The sequence below is a fragment of the Dermacentor andersoni genome, chromosome 5 (genome assembly GCF_023375885.2).
Source record: "Dermacentor andersoni chromosome 5, qqDerAnde1_hic_scaffold, whole genome shotgun sequence".
Lineage (NCBI taxonomy): Eukaryota > Metazoa > Arthropoda > Arachnida > Ixodida > Ixodidae > Dermacentor > Dermacentor andersoni.
Window position 1 is genome coordinate 134,301,216 of NC_092818.1, and position 22,242 is coordinate 134,323,457.

General features: G+C 45.7%; 1 long non-coding RNA gene across 1 annotated transcript; it reads right to left on the bottom strand.

Annotated features, from left to right (window-relative positions):
• Positions 1–11,932: 11,932 nt before the first annotated feature.
• On the bottom strand, positions 11,933–21,266 carry LOC129384796 (uncharacterized). The gene is made up of 4 exons (XR_011894655.1): positions 21,076–21,266; positions 20,104–20,143; positions 12,751–12,853; positions 11,933–12,644 (listed from the first exon to the last, which is right to left on the bottom strand). It is a non-coding gene; the product is annotated as an uncharacterized lncRNA (long non-coding RNA).
• Positions 21,267–22,242: the final 976 nt, after the last annotated feature.

A 22,242-nucleotide genomic window follows, 5' to 3' on the forward strand; every position in this document is an offset into this window, starting at 1 on the left:
TCTAGTCCAGACACGCGCTCGTTTCACCCGTCACCTTTGGTTACGGTGATTTAGTCGCCAGCTCCCTGGTCTTGAGATGAAGAGTGAAGGGCCTTTCGTAGCTGCGCGCTCGCCAGTGAAGCATTAATCATCGAGAAGGGATTACGAGTATAAGAATGCTAAACGACAATTGTAACAAGGGTGATGCGATGGAGCGCAAGAGTCTGGGCAACACGGCGGCCTTTAGCTTTTTCGTTTTGATAACCCCGGACAGGGCGTGCTGGATTGAAATTACCTACAATGACCACATATTTACCGTTTGCCTCATTAATTCGATGTGTCTGGGCACCCACTGAACCGCAAATATTGTACGCGAGATGCTGGGCTGTGTACATACACGTATTCCACGATCGAAACAATAACTTTTCTTATGATGACTGAGCGTGGATGTTACACGGAAGCTTTAGCGCTATGTTCGTGTCCGAACACTTACGCGTACGCATGCGTGTCCGTAAAGCTTGCGCATAACAATAATGAAAACGCATAAGTTAACACTTTTGAACTATTACTTAAAAAGCATATCTGTATATTTTTTATTTTTTTTTATTTTTAAGATACTGCTGGTCCGTAGACCAAGCAGGCGTGGCATAATACGAAAAATCTATGCAACAAATTCAAACAATATACTATAATAGAAGGGGTGAAAACACAGTTCAGTAGCAGAGCACACTATTGTAACAATATACAGGTAATAGTCATGCAACACAGCAAAGTACTAATCACACATTTATTTGACAGCCTCATAGTTTGTTTGCATTCTGTGTTCATGAAAAAATATACATAGATTTCAAATTCAGGGTTATCCGTTTCCAGAAACGCTTCAATTGGTAAAGCGTTCCATTCACTTATGGTCCGAGGAAAAATGGAATACCTGAATATATTGATGGGCGCGAAATACGGTTCAAGGGTGTGAGCATGCGTATCTCTAGTTTGTCTAGAACGTTGGCGTCTTAAGTAGTTTTCAGGACTAATATTAAACTTACGGAAGCCAGAGGAGAAACCTTAGTATAGTAATCACTCTTCGGTGCTGTAAGACAGGAATGTTGCTAGTGGCCTTTATTGTTGTCGGGGAATCATTCCGCTGGTAGGCATTAAAGATGAAAAAAAAAAAACCGCTTTTCGTTGCAGCATTTCCAGTTTCGTAATGCCTTTCTTTAGATAAGGGTCCCGCGCAGCACTTTTAAATTATAACTTGAATTGTGTATTACCATTATAGACCAATAGTTTGACGTCGGATGGTGCTGTGTTTAGCGTGTGCCGCAAGAAACCGAGCCTTTGCGACGCAGATGAGTTGATCTTATTAATATGGCTGCCCCATGTCGGGCGATATGAAAATTCTCCCAGCTTCGAATCGCTTTCTCACTGTACTGCCGATCAATGTGCGCAAGTTTAAATTACACGGTTTAGCTAGACGTACCATACAGTAGAACGCACCTGCCTATAATAGATGCGTGCTAAAGCAGCTGCGTTAGTAGTATCGTTAGGGGATATTTCTTTTCACTTGCATTCCACTTCCTCAATTGGCAGCTAAGTGCCTTAACGTCTTCTCCTAATTAACAGGAGACCTGTGCGCAAGTGATTGGTTTGAGCACTTTTCCATCACTGCTCTTCTCGTTTAAGATGTGGTACGTTGCATTGATGCTCTACTAACGCGATAATTGGAGTTTTCCTCTTTTAATTGGGGCGTACATGGAGTAAAGTAGGATTTCCAAGAGAGCCAGCGATAAGTGGTGCGGGAAAATACCGCGAAATAAGTCCACCAGATATCGACTAGCTTCAATAACCTTTTTCGTTTTTCCTAGTTTGAGTATGTACGTCCGACTTTCACTGAGTCCCTTCACGAAGCGATGCGAGCCCTGCATCTGTGTCACCCAATGATGCTTACTGAAATGCTCCTAGCACCCATTCAAAAAACACAGAGATCACACCTAGGGTGACTACCACGTTACTGAGCAGCTACATTTGTCGCATAAAAAGCCACCACAATACCACTGCAGAACAATTTCTTCACATAATGGGGCTGTGGGAATTTCACCAGACCGTGAAACCGAACGTCTAAGTCGCCAGAGGCAGGCCTGTGGAACTGGTCTCCACTGCTTTCAGCTGTCCATGTCGTCCGGAAGCGGGGAAAGCAGCTCGGGGAGGAAGCGGTAGGTTCACAGCGGGCTTCCCTTCCTTGCCAAGGCATGGCTAACGGATACGGTACTTCGCGTTTCGTCCCCAAGTCGACCCCGAGAAAAAAAAAAAGAAAGAAAGTATCAGAGTGGTACAGTTTCGCGCAGGTAATTTCCCGAGTCGAATAATTTCACTTTCCGCTGCTCTTGCATAGCCGAGGTGCTAGGTCAGCCTGGCCTTCACGGAGCGTGTATATAAGCGGCTGGCCCCCGTCCTCGAGAACAACACCCTTTCGCAGTTGGCATACGACGCCGACTACCTAACAAAATGAAATCTCTGGTAAGTTTTGGGGCAATTCCCTCTGTTTTAGCAATTTTAGGGTGTGTATCTTACCTGCTGGTACAACAGCATATCGATGTATTTCTTGTTTGCTTTTAATATTTTCTTGATTTATCTTTCAACTCGTGATAGCAACTTCCTGAACTTAGAATGTGTCGTGAGCGTCGCAGGAAATTTGATACAATTACTTATGAGGCACTATGCCACACTACTTTCAAGTTATAACTACAACTCTTGGCAGCAACATCTCCGAGAAGTTATCCTTCCGTGCTGGAGCAGGTTGCTACAGCGGCAGTGTGCTCTCCAAAATGCGAAAAACGTGGTGTACACTTAAGCAAGAAAGTGCTTCGTTTGTAAGATAGTCTTTTCATTGTCGGAAAGTCTTCATTTGGGCTGGTATACTAGTATGCACAAGCCACGTATGTCTAGGAAGGCAACTGCAGAGAATACGAGTCCAGTGTTCTCCCTAGTCTCGGGTGCAGTAGAACTTACGCAGCCGCTGTGCGTCATCGTAGAGTTGAGAAAGGTAAATTAGGTCGTTTAGTATTATCCTTTGGCCTCGTTGTATGGATTTGCACTGACAACCGATATTAGTTTTGAATTCGCTTAATTCGCCTCAAATGCCTTAAGAAAACCTTGTAGCAAGCATTGTAATTTTTATGCTCAGCTACATAAAAAAATGTCGGATAATACCGCATCTCGAATGCAGGACGCGTAAGGGGATTGGTGCAATGCTTCGGGAAATGGTTAAAAAAAAAAGCACATATCTTTGACATGAAACAGGTGCTTCGACATCGCTTCACACTACGTTTCTTTAACCAAGTTAGCGTAGGCGCTTCGCTATATATACAGTTTTAGAAAAGCGCTTGTCGCCTTACGTACGGTAAAAGTGAGCACCTTTGCGGGAAATTACGGTGCGTGTCCATTCAAGTATTTCAGTTTACTTCACGGAAACCGAAACGTAAAGAAAATCGATGGCTGAATGTTATGAGCGTCCCCATTGGAACGTGGTGGTGGGTTGCGCCACCAAGCTTTTGCTATTATACTGCCTGATGTCATACCTAGGTTAAAAAGAAATAAAGAAAGAAAAACCAATATGAACTCCCGGAACCCAATTTTCTGATCACCTTTTGCAAACTTTGCTTTTGTACGTCTCCGTTTTCTGTCGTTTCCTTACTTTTCTTCCACCAATCTTCCGGTCGCCTCTTACTAATCTCTTCAAGGAAAACATTATAAAACAGGGCGCCGTCTGTTACGTCTGTTGCCTCATGCCAAACATATCCAAGCCAAGACGATCCATTAACGATTATACTGCTATTTGTATGCGGAAGTGTCTCATTAGGCCCACGGGTGGCAGAATCGCCCAACGACCTCAGAAAATGGACGCGCTATCCGCTGAAAATTAACCTTTCACGTGATTTTAGCGAAAGCGATAGCTCAATACGGTAGTTACTAGCGATCAACGCGAGTGAGAGCCTAGCCTTCACGAGAATTCATGCTGAAGCGGGAGGTATGGGTGCCGCCTTGTTCTACAGCGCTATTTCTTAGCGTCTGTACACATTACGAATCATTCCCGATGGGAGTGGTTTTACACTCGCTTAACCGGACCGAGACATCACTTTCCCGTCAGACACTTCCCGCTCACTTAGGTGCAGGCCGGCTGGGATATTGTGCAGCGACAGCAACCTTTCGCCTTCCCTCGATCTTGGCAACGCCAGGCCAGTCCTGGCCATCACCGTGAATTTCGTCAGGCAAGGTGGCAACTCAATCGATAGCAGGAACTCGGCGTGGCTGTTTAAGCATCAGGTCACCGAACAAATGTGGCTGCGTGACATCATTGCAGCAATGCGCTTTGTACAATGCTTTTACCAAGCTGAGTTAGGTGAAAAAGAATTCGCTGTACCGCAGCTCTGACTAAGGGATAGTGGCGTTGTCCTGCCTGGGCTACGTATACTGGCTATAGCACAGATAAATTTATCAGCGAGCTGCCTTCTGTGTTTGCCATAGTGTCTGATCTGCTAATATTGCTGCCAGGAGGTGTGAAAAGAAACCATAACCCTCTTGATGCTCATAGAGAGAATGCGAGCGCAACTATTGATGACGTTTACGCTCTTGACACATGTAGTTATTAATCCTTTTTCTGAGGACTGCATTTCACCAACGTGACCTAGAAGCGCAAGGCCTGTTCTTCTTATCCATGACGTTATCTTACCTGGCCGAAAATTTCCTTTGCCAAGGCTGGCATGACGAAAGTGGCGACGTCAGAATTACTGCGGCATACTTGGGAGCATCCCGATTGGATTCTATGGCAGTTGGGCAAGCAAGCTAGTATGACAACATGGATCCGAGTGAACAGGCCTTGTGATATGTAAGTGTTGCTGATTTCACCCGCTAACTTAACCTTATCGCTGAACGCAAGACGCGCTTGCGTGATTTGGAACTTACTCGAATGTTAGCGTTGATTCTTTACGCGGTGTATGTTCTCGCCGAACTTTGTGTAATCAGATTGTACGCGTGGCTCCAGCACATCTACATAATTAGATTTCATAGAAGACGCACGATAATGGGGAACAGGAAACAATGTGGCTACTAGTGCAGCACAAATTTCTTTGCTGGAGGCAGTAAAAATATAATCAATAATAAAGTGATCCTTAAGAAAGTGAAAGCCTTCAACAATCTCCTTCAAGAATTAAGACGCCAAGTTGGCGAGTTGGTGATTGAACATGTTCCGATGGGTGGGCAGCGAAACCCGGACGAAGGCCGAGAGTAAGTACACAATACGAGCGCAGCTTCCTCTCGTCTTTCGCCCGGGTTGCGTTGCCCACCCATAGGAACATGTTCCTTCAAGAAGCCTTAAGGTGGTGCACAACTGACAGAGTACCACCACACAACTATTTATGGAAGGTAATATATTAGTCGAAGTTGTAACATCGCTTTAGAAATGGATTTTACATCACGAAAGACGGATAACCGCGAGACAAGTTGCCGAAAGAAAAGGTGAACTAGGCTAAGACCCCCAATCTCAAGATAAAGAACAAATATTATTACGGTGCATGGCCTCAACACACGAGCTCAATATATGTAGCAAACACACGACGGAAAATTTGCCATCTAAGATGCTATCCCTGTAATATCTGCAGGACCTACATAAGTAGAGCTTGCAAGAACACGTCGCAAGCTTCAGATTGGCTAAGTAACTATAATTGCCGCGCCTGCCAGTTGTTAACCTTCCGTCATATTGCTGCAAATCCCGCTGACCAGAGTGGATTACGATTGCGATATTGAGAGATGGGTACGCCAAAGTACTTAGTCTTGCCTCCACTAAATGCCTGCGAAGTGGGTTGGCATCGTACACCACAGACCGAACCAAAAGCTGGAACTGTTCTCAAAGTTTACTTCTGCACCAGAAGCTGAGCAAGGCTGTTGTGTTATGGAAAGCGCAGTGTCTACACTTCACTTGAAAGCACAGAAGAAGGCTATCTCTTCTTAAACGTTCACGGGGAATGAACATGCCACCAGCGATCAATATATTTTAAAGTTTCGTTCTGCAACCCTTTCTGTCAAAATATGGTTAGGAAATATGGGTTGTTTCGTGCCGTGGTCGACAAACTGCCGATTCTGTACGCAGGCTGCAAGGATTGATCACTTTTTTATAGATTTCACGGATACCGTGTTCTTCTGCGGCATTCTCCAAAAAACAGTTAAAAAACGATTTAGGTATCACACCTTATACAATTTGTTTCCCACGTTATAAATGTCCCTGTGACCCACCATATGATATGTTCATGGTACTTGGCCTACATAGCTTTTGTCACTGCATAATTTCTTACAGGCACGCTCGGCCACTGCAAAGCAACCGGTCGATTTTTTTTTCTATAATCTGCTGCCTGCGTTCGAAGTGTGTACGCTGCACAAGGAACAGCGCCAGATTGGATGATATATTCGGACGCTTGTGTTTTCAGTAACCTTAAATTTCTGTAGCGTTATTTTTTTATTTGGTGAAGATTCTGCTCCCAGGAAATGATGCAAGTGAGCGCTGACGTGGCTCCATGGTAGAGTAGGTGACTCCCACGTGCCTGGCTATGGTTCAACCCGGTCGGGGACTGGGTATTTTTTTTTTTTTTGTCTCATTCTCGGCGATAGCTGCTACGGACACCGGACAGCGGCGGCGGAGAAGGCGGAGAAGATAACCTGAGCCATCCCTCTTCACTAACCTTGCAGCGTGTTTTTGCAGTACTAGATTTACCAGTCCTGGGTTGGTATTCAGCAAAATTTTCATAGAAATCGGTGATAATTTTGTTTTAGTCGACTCTAAGGTGTTCCAATTTTCGCTATCTTTGACAATCTTGGCATTTTTTGGGATTTTATAACGAAATTGATACGCTGTGTAGTTGCATGCTTTGGCTAGTTTACGAGTAACTTTTTGAAGATGTGTCAAAAATATTACATAGCCTCATCGCCTTAGCTAATATGAACCCCAGAATACCTCTGATGTCACGGTCAGTCAGAGGCAGTTACTGAAAACCAATGTTTCAAAAAACTCTACTGTGGATGGCGCAAATTTAACTTCCGATGAACCAATATTACTAGTGGTGTATATTCACCGGGAAAAAATTATTGATAAATTATATTAGGAAGAAATTATTGTGAAAGGAGTTGCCCTCGAATGCATTACACACTTATGTGATTAGCCATAGAGAAAACAATAATTCCGTTTAAAAGATCCCAAGCGTGATAATAATTAGGCATATGTACATATATAAAGACATTTAGGAAATATTGTGACCTTCTTCACTAATCATGCTGTAGATGTTCCTGCGTCATATATGTGTATGTTGGTACTATTTATTTGTTGAAGCGAGCACTTCAGCTCGAAAATCTACATGTAACAATGTTTTCGAACCTCAATCATTGTCGGTGTGGCTGCTTTGTCATTTCCGTTTACAATACCCTAGTCCGAATAGCGTGTGACCTACGGGCGCAGGGCAGTTTTCGAGCGTCAGAAATCAGCTTTCCTCTCAGCGTCCGTTCTTTGTGGCACTGGAACACTGTACCATAACTAGAAATAAATCTGCATCAGCGTCTGTCGCACCGGTCCGCGCTGTATTTCATGAGATTTTTGGACCCACAGAGGAGCCAGGGCAAGTACTCATTAAAGCGTCCTACCCTGGAGTTGTTCGTAAAAAAAAAAGAACTTCAGGCAATCATGCTGCTGGACATATTAGGGAAACCTTATAGCCAATAAATAGCAAAGAGCACTCGCGAACGGAAAGCTTTGTGAATTCTTCTCAAGTTCCGCCCACGCGTTGAACGAGCCCAATGCTGTTTTCACTGAGAGGGTAAAGGACGTTTCAATCTGCTTTCGCACCAGGTCTGCACCACGTGTGCTCAATGAAAAGGTGTGCTGTAGCTGGTTAAAAAAATATGCAGATGAATTCCATGGGCGCTTGGCCATGGGCGCAAATGCAGCTGGCTGCTGCATTTGCACCAGCAATATAGCAGCAATACAGCAATGCTATCACTCGTACCATAATAACAGTTAAACGTATTGCACAGTTATGCTCCAGCCGACAGCGTCACCAATGGTGACGGTAATAATGATAAACCTCTGTCGTGGCTCTAATACACTAAGGGGGATAGGCCAAAAGCCTTTCGATCACCTCCTTAGTCTTATCTGTCTCGGAATACTGGTTCATATACATTACGGGGGAAGCAGGTTGGTTACAAACATGTTTATTAAAATTCAAACAAAATAAGTTTGCATATGGCGGAGCGTGGGTTAAAGAAATCGTCGCCTAAATATGTTTGCTTCTTCAAAGAGTGGCTCATACCATAGGCCATTGGCCAATAATAGTATCTGTCCAAGGATGCATTGCACAAATTTGTATCTGTTGTAACTGCCGCTATTTCTTCTTCCACAGCTGGCTCGTTGGCGCCCCTCGGCACTACCGTGCGAATGCGCTCGTGCAACTGCTCCCGAGTTCGTAGGCGTCATAAATTAAGTAATTATTTAATTAATAAACACAAAGACGTAACAAGTCTTACAGTGAACCAATGTGGCTCGTACCCACTATAGCTTAATGGCGAATATTTGCGTAATTATATAATTATAGCCTAAATAATTCACAACCTCAAAATAAAAAAAGAACACATAATAAGCAAGGGCTGTGATAAATGTAAAGCGTAATGTTAGTCTTATAAAACGACGAGAAGAAATTATTAGAGATACTCAAATAGGAATGTATGTCAAAGTAATAAAAAAAAGATAAGAACAGAGTGGTTTCTTCCGTAGTTGTTCCTGAATCAAAGCCGGATTTCGAGTGAAGCCACTTCTGCTTCTTCTTCTTTTTCTTTTTTCTTTCTCTTCTTTTCGTTCTTTTCTATTTTCTTCTTTTCCTTTTTCTTCTTCTTCTTATTATTATACTATTTATTATTATTTATTATTTATTATAAGCGCTCCTGTGTCCCCCTTCACAGTGTCCTTGTCAATTGGGCGAGAAAGATATTTCACTATGAATAACGCATAGAATTCCTAAATAAATAGCCTAGGAGGAAATGTGGCGCTAGTATCTACGTGGGCTCTTTTGCGCGTTGCCTGAACCTACACGGAAATGATGGGGAATGCAGGCTTCGGATTGACTTCGATCTCTAGCATAGCGGAGTTTGCTTGCGGGACAGTAAACAAACCTATACTCAAATATTATCGCGTAAATTATAAATTTATTTCGCAATTATCTTATTTAAAGCACAACACATTACGTAAACTTTGTGTGACATTGAGACTGAAGCACAGTTTACCATGGGTGCACACAAGGGTATGCATTCTTCTGCAAATCTGTTCCAGATGTACCGCTTAAGAATAATTATTTATTTTTACAGTATTAACAACCGTGCATGAACTTAGATAAAAATACTTAAGTATTAATGGAAATAAAAATTTTGTATTGTTAGAAAGTGTTGCGCCTTTGAGAGGAATGCTACAAGTGTCGTCTGCTACGACGCCTGCTCGCTTCGAAAGCGATAGTTTTCTGTCTACGTCAAAAGACAGGCTCATCGTCAGCGCGTCCCTGTCGACAACAGACCCCGGAGTTGCCGAAGAAGTTGCCATGGCCCTCGCACTTGCACAGCCGAGCGCGTACACCGTGATCACCGACTCAGACAGACTACGGAAGCTTCAGCAGGGAGGTAATCTCCTCCGCTGCCCGAACCATTCTATACAAGCGCAAGCCTCCAGAAACAGACATATCGCTTTTGTAGGTACCTGCTCACTCGCAGGTAGCAGGCAACACCATCACCGACAACCATTCCCGAGAAATGTCAATCCGGGCCGACCACGAGCTGGAAGAGCTACCGCAGCCGGTTACCAGCTTTCGGGACATTACCCGGATGTACCCAGATGAAAGGTGCAGACTGCCAGAACCGCACCCCAAACTCACCAGGCAACAACAGACGATCCTGTGTCGACCGCAGGCGGGATCGCTTTCGCATCCTGTAGTGATGAACCACATGTACTTGCGAAACACGATATGCTCTGTCCTTTTTCTAAACGAGAAAAGGGCACCCTGCCGCACGTCTTGGCAGAGTGCAAAGAGCTCAAGACCCTCCCTCTTCCCCTTCCCACCAACAGCCCCAATCCCCAACCCATTGAGCGATGGGAGACCTTGTTATCCAGCCCCGCCCTACCGATTCAGCTCGCACTGACGGAAAGGGGCAAGAAGCTGCTGGGAACTTATGGGTCCCGTAATTAGGGAACCACCCCGTCCGGTGCCTGCGTGCACCACCGATTTATTTTGGGCGCAATAAATGTTGATCCATCATCATCGCAGACGTCAGGCACTTGCAAACTCTCTCGCTCTTTCGGAAGGCCGCTTTGGCTGTCATGATTGCTGAAAGTCTTCAAGAACTTTTAAACACATCTGATGCAGTGCTAGCTAGGACGCTTGTGGCCTCCTACGAGTATGCTTCGTTATATTTTATATTGACGTACTGCTTCTGAAGCAGATGTTATGGCGTGGCTTCGCACTTCCCCATTTTGCGATAGCGCAAGGCCAGAAAGCAGCAACGTTTTCTACCACAACTTTGTCTTTCAAAGTCCTGAAACACACATTTAAACGAGCACATAAACAAGCAATGCGTAATGAAGCCCTCAAAAAACTTTGATGATCAGACTACTAGATGTTCAAGAGTCTGTCTTGTCTGAGTAGTGCCTTCTTTTTGCTCTTGTGAAGTTTCATAAAGCCTGTAACGCTACAGCGCCGACCTAACACAATTAACAAACCAAGGTCAAAACACTTTCTTTCAGCGTTTACGATGCATTCACCTTCTCGTGAGGGCTGAGACACCACACCGCGACATTGGCCTAACCGCTCGCCGAGCGCACTATCGCCACTTCGAGCAACAGGACAAAACACTTGCGTCGCCATGTCCCACTGCAGGTTGTAGCAATTGCGCTTGGAGAGAAACCGAAACTGCCAAAAAAATACTTTTAGCCTAATTCGCCAGTCAACAGATTGCCAATCCGTAGCCTGTATTTTCCATCATTCCCATGATGGTTGAACAATCGCAGCACCAGATTTCCCTCTAGTTTTACTCAGGTGAAGCTCCATAGAACACCGTAATTATTATTACATAGAAATTGAAGATGCAAGGAATAAAACGAAATTTTTCATTCCCGTAACGAAACCACCAACTTATTAACTGAATTTATTGTTATCCTTCATAGTAGTTCTTCGAAACTATTATTTTCGGCTTCTGCTGTATGTTTGACATATCATGCACACTTAACATAGTATAATTGCTTGAATGTTTTGGTTTGGCTTCAACTGCTTATATTGCAGCGTCATCTCTTGATCCTAACTTCCCTAGCGTTTCTTCGGCTGTTCTCCACATTTAAGGGTTTTCCAGTTTCTTACTGTTCATGGACAACTTGAGAAAGTAAATATAGCTAGTTTCCACCGAGTTTAAGCAACACAGACAGTCGGCAATCGTTCTACGTGGTTCACAAATACATTTACACTCTGTAGAGACGCCCCGTCTCTACAGATTTCGCATTACAAAACAAGCTTCCATAATCTCACCAGACATGTTATATTTAGCTGTGTACTCAATCCGATGTATTTTACATGCATCTTGCTGAGCTGTTGGGCGGGTCAACCTCCTCATTGTGCGCTTCATGACCGAAGTGTAAAGCTTCTGTGCCGAAGCAAAACCGTGGTTGTTAGGAACAACAGTCCGCACGCACAGCCGCGGCAATGTGTTGCCCAATGCGGGCCTGTGAGACCTTTTAGATTATTTTTGCTCTCACAAAGCGCGTATTCAGTCATCTAGCCAGTTGGCCTACCTATACACGTTCGCATGCGACAGGGAGGCTGTGCACAACCACGCATACGCGCAACACGAACGACCTCGTACATGGCTGGATATGCGCCTTGGCCACAGCTTCATGGGGCCCGTTTGTGACTTGCACATGAACTGGCTTATTTATTATTGGCCAAGACTGCCTACAGAAAGATTCGATAGCTGTCCTTACGATAACAGCAACCCGAGTTCAACAATCCCACACGCTGGCGCGTGGGTTTAACCGGGAATGACATTTGCGTGAGACAGCGAGCAACACCATCAATCCCTTCTCACTCACTTTCCCTCAGGAACTCTCCTCACTCGATGGCGCTTTCTTCCTCAACGTTCGTCATACTCTCCTGCGGATCTTCAACAGTCATGCCGAAGTGCATGCCCATGTCGAGTGTTGGAGAAATTTTATTCATCAGTGTGTGGCTAACCCGGCAAAGACAGCTCCACCTGTCTGCAGCTGCAGACGCTGAGCTGTGTCTTTCTTGGGTTGCCAGGTTACGCCGTGCTTCTCTATACGGGATCACGTGCCAGAAGCAGCAGGCAACACCCGACGATTTTGAGTGCTCTTTGGCACTGCGTCGGGACGCCGCCGTTCATGCCCCATCTCTGGAGGCTGGCGAACCATCCTCGCCTGGTGATGGCACCTCCTTGATGGAGAGACTGGAGCCACGACGCCACGGTTCCGGAACGGACTCCAGCTGTCCCGAAGCCGAGGATGTCCAGTATGCTGATCGACAGCAGCATGTCGAAGTGCAGCATCATGATAAGCTCAGCCACGATAATGTACAATTCTACGGCGACTGCAAGGAAGACGATATGATTTTAAACTACTATAAATTATGGCCCTTACGTGTGGAACACACTATATGATATTTATTAGGCTATCAGAACGGCTTTCAAGCGTACCCAAACATTCGTAGATAGAGCGATTAATTGTAGTGATGGCATGTTGCAGTAACGTTGGTATTTTGTGGGTTCTGTCGTGGTGGCGCAGTCGTAAGGTGGCCATCTGTAAAAGACGCGTTGGTCCAACAATGTATGCTACCATACTAACGATGTATTCGACTCATTACAGATTCATACACAACTATCGTGCCTTGTACACTCTAAAAAAAGTTTACACACTTTGGGGTGTACATTTGTCACACAACAATAACAGTCATCTCCCTTGCTTGCGTTTCCTCTGTTGAAAACTCGGCGCCCGCTCCTTCCCTGTCGAGAATGCTGTGTCAAGCTGATAACGCGCAAGCCGTATGGGACAATCGGAAATACCGGGCTCACTGCGTTAAAGAAAGGAAATGTGGGCAAGACAGATGACAAATATTGTTCTGTGGCAAGATAAGCCCCAAAGGGCCTAAACTTTTTTTAGGGCGCAAGCGAAAAAATGTGCACTATCTGCACGAAATAAAAAATCCGATAGGACATCTAAATTTTCGCTGCCAGATACGTCAATGAACAAACCGCGAAATCCTCAGAAAGTGTCTTGATGCGCTGTTATCCACTCGAAAGAACTGTCGGCGCTGCAACGGGCACTGGCATTCCCGCTATGTGGCTCTGCCAAGTTTACTTAAGCACTACGAAACTTATTAGCGTTAATAGGAATTATTCATATGCAAATAATTGTCGCACCACACGTTGCTACAAATAATTTGTCCCAAAGGCCAACGTCGATAGGAATTGTCCCATATCACTCCGGTGCAATACCCACGTATTTGTAAGTCCGTAATGGAGGAACTCTTGTAAAGAAGTGTTCCTGTTCATATTCATTCTTGTCCACACACCTCTCTGTAACGTCTCCCGTCCCTGAGAGCACGTAAATAATTAAATAAATCCTCTAAAACATCTTTCGGAAAATAAGACAATTGATGTAATAAATCTGGGAATAAATCATATACCTTTAATTTTAGTCTCATTTCAGCCAGAGTTGTTCATCAAAAACTGAAGCTAAACTCACAAATCTTTAGGTCTGTCTGAAATTTTCTATGTGGTCAGCAGTAATAAAAACGCATTGGACCCTACCTTTCTACCAAGTCATGATAACATGGGTGAAGACACATTACCACCTACTTAAAATTGCCTCAAATGACCTAACAAATCCTTTTAGCAAGCATTGTAATTTTTATGCTCATCTACACAAAAAAAAGTTGGAAAATACGGCATCTGGAATGCAGGACACGTGAGGGGATCGATGCCATGCTTCGGGAAACGGTTAAAAAAAGCGCATATCTTTGACATGAAACAAGCGGTTCGACATCGCTTCACACTACGTTTCTTTACCCAGGTTAGCGTATGCGCCTCGCTATATATACAGTTTTAGAAAAGCGCTTGTCGCCTTACGTTCGGTAAAGGTAAGCACCTTTGCGGGACTTACGGTGCGTGTCCATTCAAGTATTTCAGTTTACTTCACGGAAACTCAACGGCAAAGAAAATGGATGGCTGAATTTTGTGAGCGTCCCCTTTGGAACGTGGTGGTGGGTTGCGCCACCAAGTTTTTGCTATTATACTGCCTAATGTCATACCAATGTTAAAAAGAAATAAAGAAAGAAAAGCCAATATGAACTCCCGGAACCAAATTTTCTGATCACCGTTTGCGAATTTTGCTTTTGTACGTCTCCGTTTTCTGTCGTTTCCTTACTTTTCTTCCACCAATCTTCCAATCGCCTCTTACTAATCTCTATTGCGGACATGTTTACTATTGCTCCGGCCTCGCTGAACCAAAGCGCATCAAGGAAATTCAAGGAAAACATTATAAAACAGGGCTTCGTCTGTTACGTCCGTTGCCTCCTGCCACACATATCCAAGCCAAGACGATCCATTAGCGACCATACTGCTATTTCTGTGCGGAAGTGTCTCATTAGGCCCACGGGTGGCAGAATCGCCCAACGACCTCAGAAAATGGACCCACTATGCGCTGAAAATTAACCTTTCACGTGATTCTAGCGAAAGCGATAGCTCAATACAGCAGTTACTAGCGGTCAACGCGAGTGAGAGCGTAGCCTTCATGAGAATTCGCGCTGAAGCGGGAGGCATGGGTGCCGCCTTGTTCTACAGCGCTATTTCTTAGCGTCTGTAAGCATTACGAATAATTCCCGATGGGAGTGGTTTCACACTCGCTTGACCGGAACGGGACATCACTTTCCCGTCAGACGCTTCTCGCTCACTTAGATGCAGACCGGCTGGGATATTGTGCAGCGACAGACACCTTTCGGCTACCCTCGATCTTGGCAACGCCAGGCCAGTTCTCGCCATAACCGTGAATTTCGTCAGGCAAGTTGGCAACACGATCGTTAGCGGGAACTCGGCGTGGCTGTTTAAGCATCAGGTCACCTAACAAATGTGGCTGCGCGACATCTTTGCAGCAATGCGCTTTGTACAATGCTTTTAGCAAGCTGAGTTAGGTGAAAAAGATTGCGTGGTACCGCAGCTCTGACTAAGGGATAGTGGCGTTGTCGTGCCTGGGCTACGTATGCTGGCTATAGCACAGATAAATTTATCAGCGCGCTGCCTTCTGTGTTTGCCATAGTGTCTGATCTGCTAATATTGCTGCCAGGAGGTGTCAAAAGAAACCATAACCCTCTTGATGCTCACAGAGAGAATGCGAGCGCAACTATTGATGATGTTTACGCTATTGACACATGTAGTTATTTATCCTTTTTCTGAGGACTGCATTTCACCAACGTGACCTAGAAGCGCAAGGCCTGTTCATTCTTATCCATGACGTTATCTTACCTGGCCGAAAATTTGCTTTGCCAAGGCTGGCATGACGAAAGTGGTGACGTCAGAATTACTGCGGCATACTTGAGAGCACCCCGATTGGATTCTATGGCAGTTGGGCAAGGAAGCTAGTATGACATCATGGATCCGAGTGAACAGGCCTTGTGCTATGTAAGTGTTGTTGATTTCACCCGTTAACTTAACCTTATCGCTGAACGCAAGACGCGCCTGCGTGATTTGGAACTTACTCGAATGTTAGCGTTGATTCTATACGCGGTGTATGTTCTCGCCGAACTTTGTGTTATCAGATTGTACGCGTGATGTGAATCGTTGTATATCTTCTGTTAGGTGCACAAGCACCAGCGAGAAAAGCCGACGCAGTTCACCTGCATATCAGATTCTCGGCGATTGTCTGCTTTGCTCTCCGCTATCGTTGTGCTTAAGTGTCATTTGTTTTTGCTGGGCCCTAGTTCGCCCAATAATTTGTTAAATTCCCAGCCCGACGAATTGAAACTTCACTATTTTTCACTGTCACAACAACGTGATATCTGGTTGAGGTGCTTCATCATTAATGTTCAGGTGACCATAGCCTCAACCACGAAGTCAAAGGCAGTGTCTCTCCGCACCATCGAATTACCCGAAGGCTACAAAACTTGCCCAGCACGGAATTCGACGGGAGACCACCAGGAAAATCAAGGTCAAGTCAGCAAGCCACGATGACGGATGCAGCATCTGCCGCAGCCATCGTCCCATAGCAGGCAAGGGAAATAGTCACATCATCGCGAAATCTGGCTTAGGACTTTTGAATGGATTTCGACGGTCAGGAAATGGAACACATAGGAGCTTCTAAGTTGCGCCGTGTGTTCTTCTAGTTGGAAGACTCCAAGATGTCGTGGTTATTAAATTGAGTATGCACCTTAACAGCATAGGACATGGGACATTTTTGCAGAGGCCTCCTGCAAACCCTTCAATATCGTCGTACTCAAAGAGGTAGTTCACACTCTGTTGTAATACCGGTTGCAGTTACCTAACGAGAACGTCGGGATAATCGCCGAGAAAATGACTCGGCTAATCCGCCACGCCAATATCGACATGTCCAAATAAGGTTCGTTTCGTTATAGGCGGTATAAAACAAGAGCCCTTCGCCGGAGTAAGGCGTGATCCGCCAAAGCCAGTGGCGACATATCTGACAAAGGCGTCGTGGATCAAAAAGACGCTGGAAATGTGCAGCAGACAATCGATGGGTCATGTGAGGCCAGGTTGCGCACGAGCGTACGGACTCTACTCCTACGACGTGCGGGAGACGCTCAGAACCGTCGCGCGCGAGGAACTGCTGACGTTGTTCCCATTGCCACAGCCTGAAGTGTCCTCGACTGCCTACATCGTCCATGGAAAAATCCAGCAGTCTCTGAGAGTTCCAGAACCAGTGCAGCCTCGTCCGGAAGCCATGAACTGTGCTGCTGCCTCCTGCCGCCATGTTTCGCCTCCACGCCCTCGTCAAAGCATCATGACGCTGCAATTCCGTTGTCAACAGCCGCCGCCGCCGCCGCCAGCTCACGCGCTCGTCGGCTAGTGGAACGCTCCAAAGATGGCGGACATTTGGCGCGCCCCGGCCCATCGCCCGCTGCGCAACCAATGTGGAGCACTGACCCACGCCCAATGCCCATACCGTCAGAAAGGACTATGAGGGTTCAGCTTGGATACGTATTGTCCGCGATAAGTGGAATGACCACGGGACACCTTCGACTGCAAGGAAGCAACTGAGGGCAGACCGCGAAAATCTTGCCGTTCGCCGTCGCCTGACCGCTACCTTTCGCCTCAGCGCCGACCATACACGGGCCCAACCCGTAGCCGGTCAGTTAACCCATGTCCCGAAAACTGAAAGCAGCAACCCATGAAGGTGCAATTGCTGTTCGTAGAAATTCCGAAAATCCTACGCCCCTGACAACGACGCTTCAAGATCGAACTCAACGACGGAGGAACGACATGTCTCGCTTATCCACACGCGCATCTCCACTCGCTTGTCCTTGTTGCTTCTTTGTGCTCCGTGACAAATCTCGTGCTGCTTATAACATAATGGAATATCAATATAGCGTGGTCTCACACCTTCATCCAGCAAAAACTTGAAATCCAACAATACTCCGCCTCCAGAAGACGTTAATATGGGTCGTAACAAGGGCGAGACCATACGACATAGCCGCGACCGAACGCAGCGACCTAAGTGCAATACAAGGCGAAAAATAATCAACCTCCATTTCCTTCTCAATGGTCACGAAGTCACAGCACTTGTAGACTCAGGAGCCTAATATTATATGATTACATTCTAAGTGGTTTATTCACTGCGAAGTTAAGGAAAGTGAAGGCTACACGACACGTCCCTCAAATCTCGCTATAAAACACTTTATAACGCCGACTGGAATCTGCACGGCAAGAATTATCGTTCATGACTTCACGAATCCTTCAACGTTCGTTATTTTCGTACCGTGCTCGCGAGATGATATATCGAAATGGACTTTGTGAACCAACACGGCACAATATTTGACCCGAAGTTCGAGTCGATAACGCTACCCGAAGAGCAACCGATGCAACTGGAGAGCTCGCAGTCTCCATGTGCTTTAAGTGTTCTCGAAGTTGTACTGAACCTTCCGAGTCTCTGCAGTATCATGATCTACGTTGGCACCCAAACACCCGCCGAAGTGGAAGGTGTCGTTGAGGCAGACAAAAATCCCTTGTTCGACCGTGAAACTTGCGTTCTAAGAGGAATCACTCCACTTGATGGCATTCTATTAACGAAAGTGATGCTGACAAACTTCAGGAAGAAGTAAAAACACCTTAGCAAAGGGCACGATGATCGCATACATTCAGAAAATAGTGGAAACTAGTATTGCATTTGTCCACTTGGATTCTGCCACACCAGCCATGACGGCCATAGTTCGTGAACCAGCCTTAGACGTCAGTCCAAATCTTCCCAACAGCTCAAAAGTCTGCTCCGATGAAACCATTACTGCTTGCCGGCGTCAACGAAGTTTTGACAAACACCAGTTGCTAGCGTCGTATAATAACTGGAGCAAGCGCTCGGTCACCCCTTCAGATCCCGCACCAAGTTTCGAACTTTCGATGCAGGAATGAGAAGCCATCAAGCAGCGAAATCACCCAGCCCTAATGGAGCCCGCGGCTTTTTTTGTAGCCTTAGTGAAGTCAGAGGTCGGAATCCTGCTTTTCTGTGTCGACTGTCGTCGCCTGAACACGATAAAAAATAAGTGTCCATAGCCCCGCCCATGGATAGACGACGCATCGGACCGGCTGTGTAACGCTATGTATTTTATTTCGATGTGTCTCAAACCTGCCTACCGACATCTAAACCTTGACGAGAGAGATTGCAAGAACACCGTGTTCATCACGCCGTTGGCCCTCCATTATATCAAAATTGTGTGAGTGTAGCTGTGCGCGCACCTGCATCGTTCTGATGGAGACGGTGTTAGCAGGGCTACAGTAATATTAAACTCGACCCAAAAGATCCCTCGATAACTTTCAGACGACGTCTTAAAGCGCAATAATGAGGATCTAGAACAAAATCAGTACTTCCTGAACGTCCGACTGGGCTTCAGAGCGGGCATTTCTTGGGTCACATAACTACTTGAATTCACCAATGACCTCTTTCAGACTTTTGATCTCGCTGCTAACTGCTCTCATCATCCTTGACCAATATTAATCTGGAGTCCCCCCTTACGGCGTGCCTGATAATCAGGTCGCAGTTTTCGCACGTATAATGTTCTAAAATTAAATTTCTCTTTAGTTTTCTTCACAGTATGACAGCATATATGGTGCTCCGCTGTGGTAAAAATATATTAGTATATACCGTTGTGAAAACATTAGATACTGGCGAGTTAGCACGGTATGCGATCACAGCGAGCTCATCAGCTTCTTCCGTGTAAACAACTTATTAGATTCTCCTAGCTCATTGAAAGGCTAAAAACGAGAAATTTCACGTTGGCTCAAATGATTATTAATAAATATAGCATTCCCTATTGAGGTTTCTGGGGCATAGCTGCAAAAATGAAAATTAGGTAAATTATGAGAATCGCGTATAGTTGTATGGGACTGAATTTACTGCATCAACAAAGCTTCATTTAACATAGATTCCAACATGCGCGTTGTATATGCGTGATATATTTTTTTTTTTGAAATACTTGTTGAAGCCCCGTATCAGGCGATATCCTACTAATAAAGTGCAATTCTGTTTCTGTTGCAAAAATCAAATGCGCTCTAATAATTCCTCAACTTCGTGTTCGACTTCCCGTTCAATTCCTCGTAAGCTAGAATAGCTTGTAAGATAAAATGTTAGCCGATACTAGTGCTGAATATTTTAGTAACGAAGGAGTCGCGTCAATGGCAATGAACCCTTACGCACGAAAAGCTTTGTGAAATCAGCCCCATATTTCTGTAATATTAGCCTTATTCGTATATTAAGGAGTGTTTGCGGAGGGCACCGTCAAGGCTTTACGGAGCGTCTGTCAAGTCAGGAAGAAGAAAGATTTTGCTCACGGATCAGCAGTATGAGGCCCATGATGCTCGAGCGATGGAACTGCAATGGGAGCAGAACATAAGTATGTAAAAAAAAAACGAACTTGAAGAAGTCGCAGTTTAGCCCGAAAAGCTAAGCACCGATTGCGATAGCAAATTAGTAGACAGCTATACGAAGTAATGATAGTCGTTTTATGGGCCCTATAAACTTGGAGACATTCGCTTACTAATAAAAATAAATAGCATGGTGTCAGCACGCACAATCAATCATGATCACATCACAGTCGATGATCGCACACACTCGCTGTCAAAACGCCGTTGTGAGCAGTGAGCGAAGTGACATCCGTACAGTCTACGCATCAACGCAAGGGATCCGGTTCAAGATAGAGATTCCCTTCCACGCAATACGTCTCTTTAAAGATAAGGGGCGCGCGACCGTGTAAATTGCGCACTTGTTGGCGGAGTCGAAGCCACCCCCTTTCTCTCTCGCGTTGCCTCCCCACTTTCCTACATGGCGCGCGACATTGAGCCGCGTTCATCAGTTGCGCTTTGGCCTGGTCGCGAAATGCGCACTTGCTGTAGGAGGTCAACGTCATCGTTTCGTTCGACGGAAGACGGCGCGTTTGCGCTTCGCCTTCCGCCTTCTCGAGAGCCTGACTGAGCCGCCATCATGGGCCTTCCTCGCGCGCTTTCACGTTTACATACAGCATAGACGCACTTCGACGGTGTTATCGTCTTGAAATTTATACCGAACATTATGGTGACGGCGACGAAAAAAAATGCACCTGGAGTGTCCCTATCTTTGCTATCGCAATAAAAGCGAATTATAAGGTAATGCGCACCGTTTGCGTGAGGAGCGGCGCCAATCACAACTGCGAGAACACCCAAAGACCCACCGCACTGCTGCGACCATCAGTGTGCTGAAGTGTGCGATAATTGCGGTGGGCTGCATATAAAGGCGGGTGTATAGGCATGAAGTGAAAACGCTCTCACCGTGGCGAGGGTAGCCGGGTTGTCCTGCGTTAGATGGTCCGGGCCGTGTCTGCCGGTGGTTTCTTACGGTGGAACCACGTCGGCAAATTTTGCCCTTGTTCTTGAATTTCACGACGTTGTCGGAATGGGCGTCGGGCCTTCGCCGCCGCTGCTGCAGCTGCTGATGAATAAAACAAATAGCCATGGGCCAAATGTTCCATTATTATCTTGGAATGCTGATGATTAAGTGAAACTGCAGACTTACGACGTTCCAGCGAGCGGGGTCTACGTCCTCTTCGCCGTCGTCGCCGAATGCAAAGTAGCACTAACTGTTTTGCTATTTTATTGCCTGGCTGAAGCCCACTATGGAGGGTTGGCAACGTTCACGTATCGATAGAGCGAAATGATAACAGAAATTAATTCACAGTAGCAAAATTCACATGGTCCTAATGACTAAGGGAAGTGATAAGGGTTGAATTGCAAGTAAAAGGTAAGAAGCCGAGAGAAATAAATTGGTGAACTATTGGTCAAAAGGAGTTGTTCGCGCACTTTTAAAATATACATTCATACATGACCCTATCATAGGGAAAGGGGATAAAATAGAAGGTAGTATTACGTCACGTCATGAGACCTCTCAAGCGAACTCTAACTTAAACCATTCTCTTCGTCTTTGCTGTGTCAGAAAGCCGTCTCAACACGTGACCCTGCACAGCGGATCACGGCTTGGTTCTGGTATTGCATGAGAGCTTGGTTCCCGGTTGGTTTTAATTCCTCCATCTTTTAATGCCTCTTTCGCATGGCCTTCCAAATGCATGGAGCACCGGTGGTTGGCTAACGCTAAGAAACGCGTCATGCGGCAACCGGGATCATCTCTCAGGCTTCTTTTTAGACAGACTGCGCCCCGTCGGGTGGCCATGCCGAGAAGCTTTCACGTGACCCCGCGACGAGAAGCTTGGCGCAAAGGTACCTGCGAACGCTGACAATTGTTCCCTCACTGGCCGCGCACTCAGCAGTACATAACCGCTGAGTCATGTTGGCGAGAGGTTCGTTGAAGGGGGGGACACATAGCCAGTGCATCTCTGGCGCAAACCACTAAAGCATCGCGTCGCTGTTCTTCGGTAACCCTGGCGACGTGGGTTACCGAAGAACAGCGACAAATTCAAGGGATCTTTTTCGCCATTCTTGAGA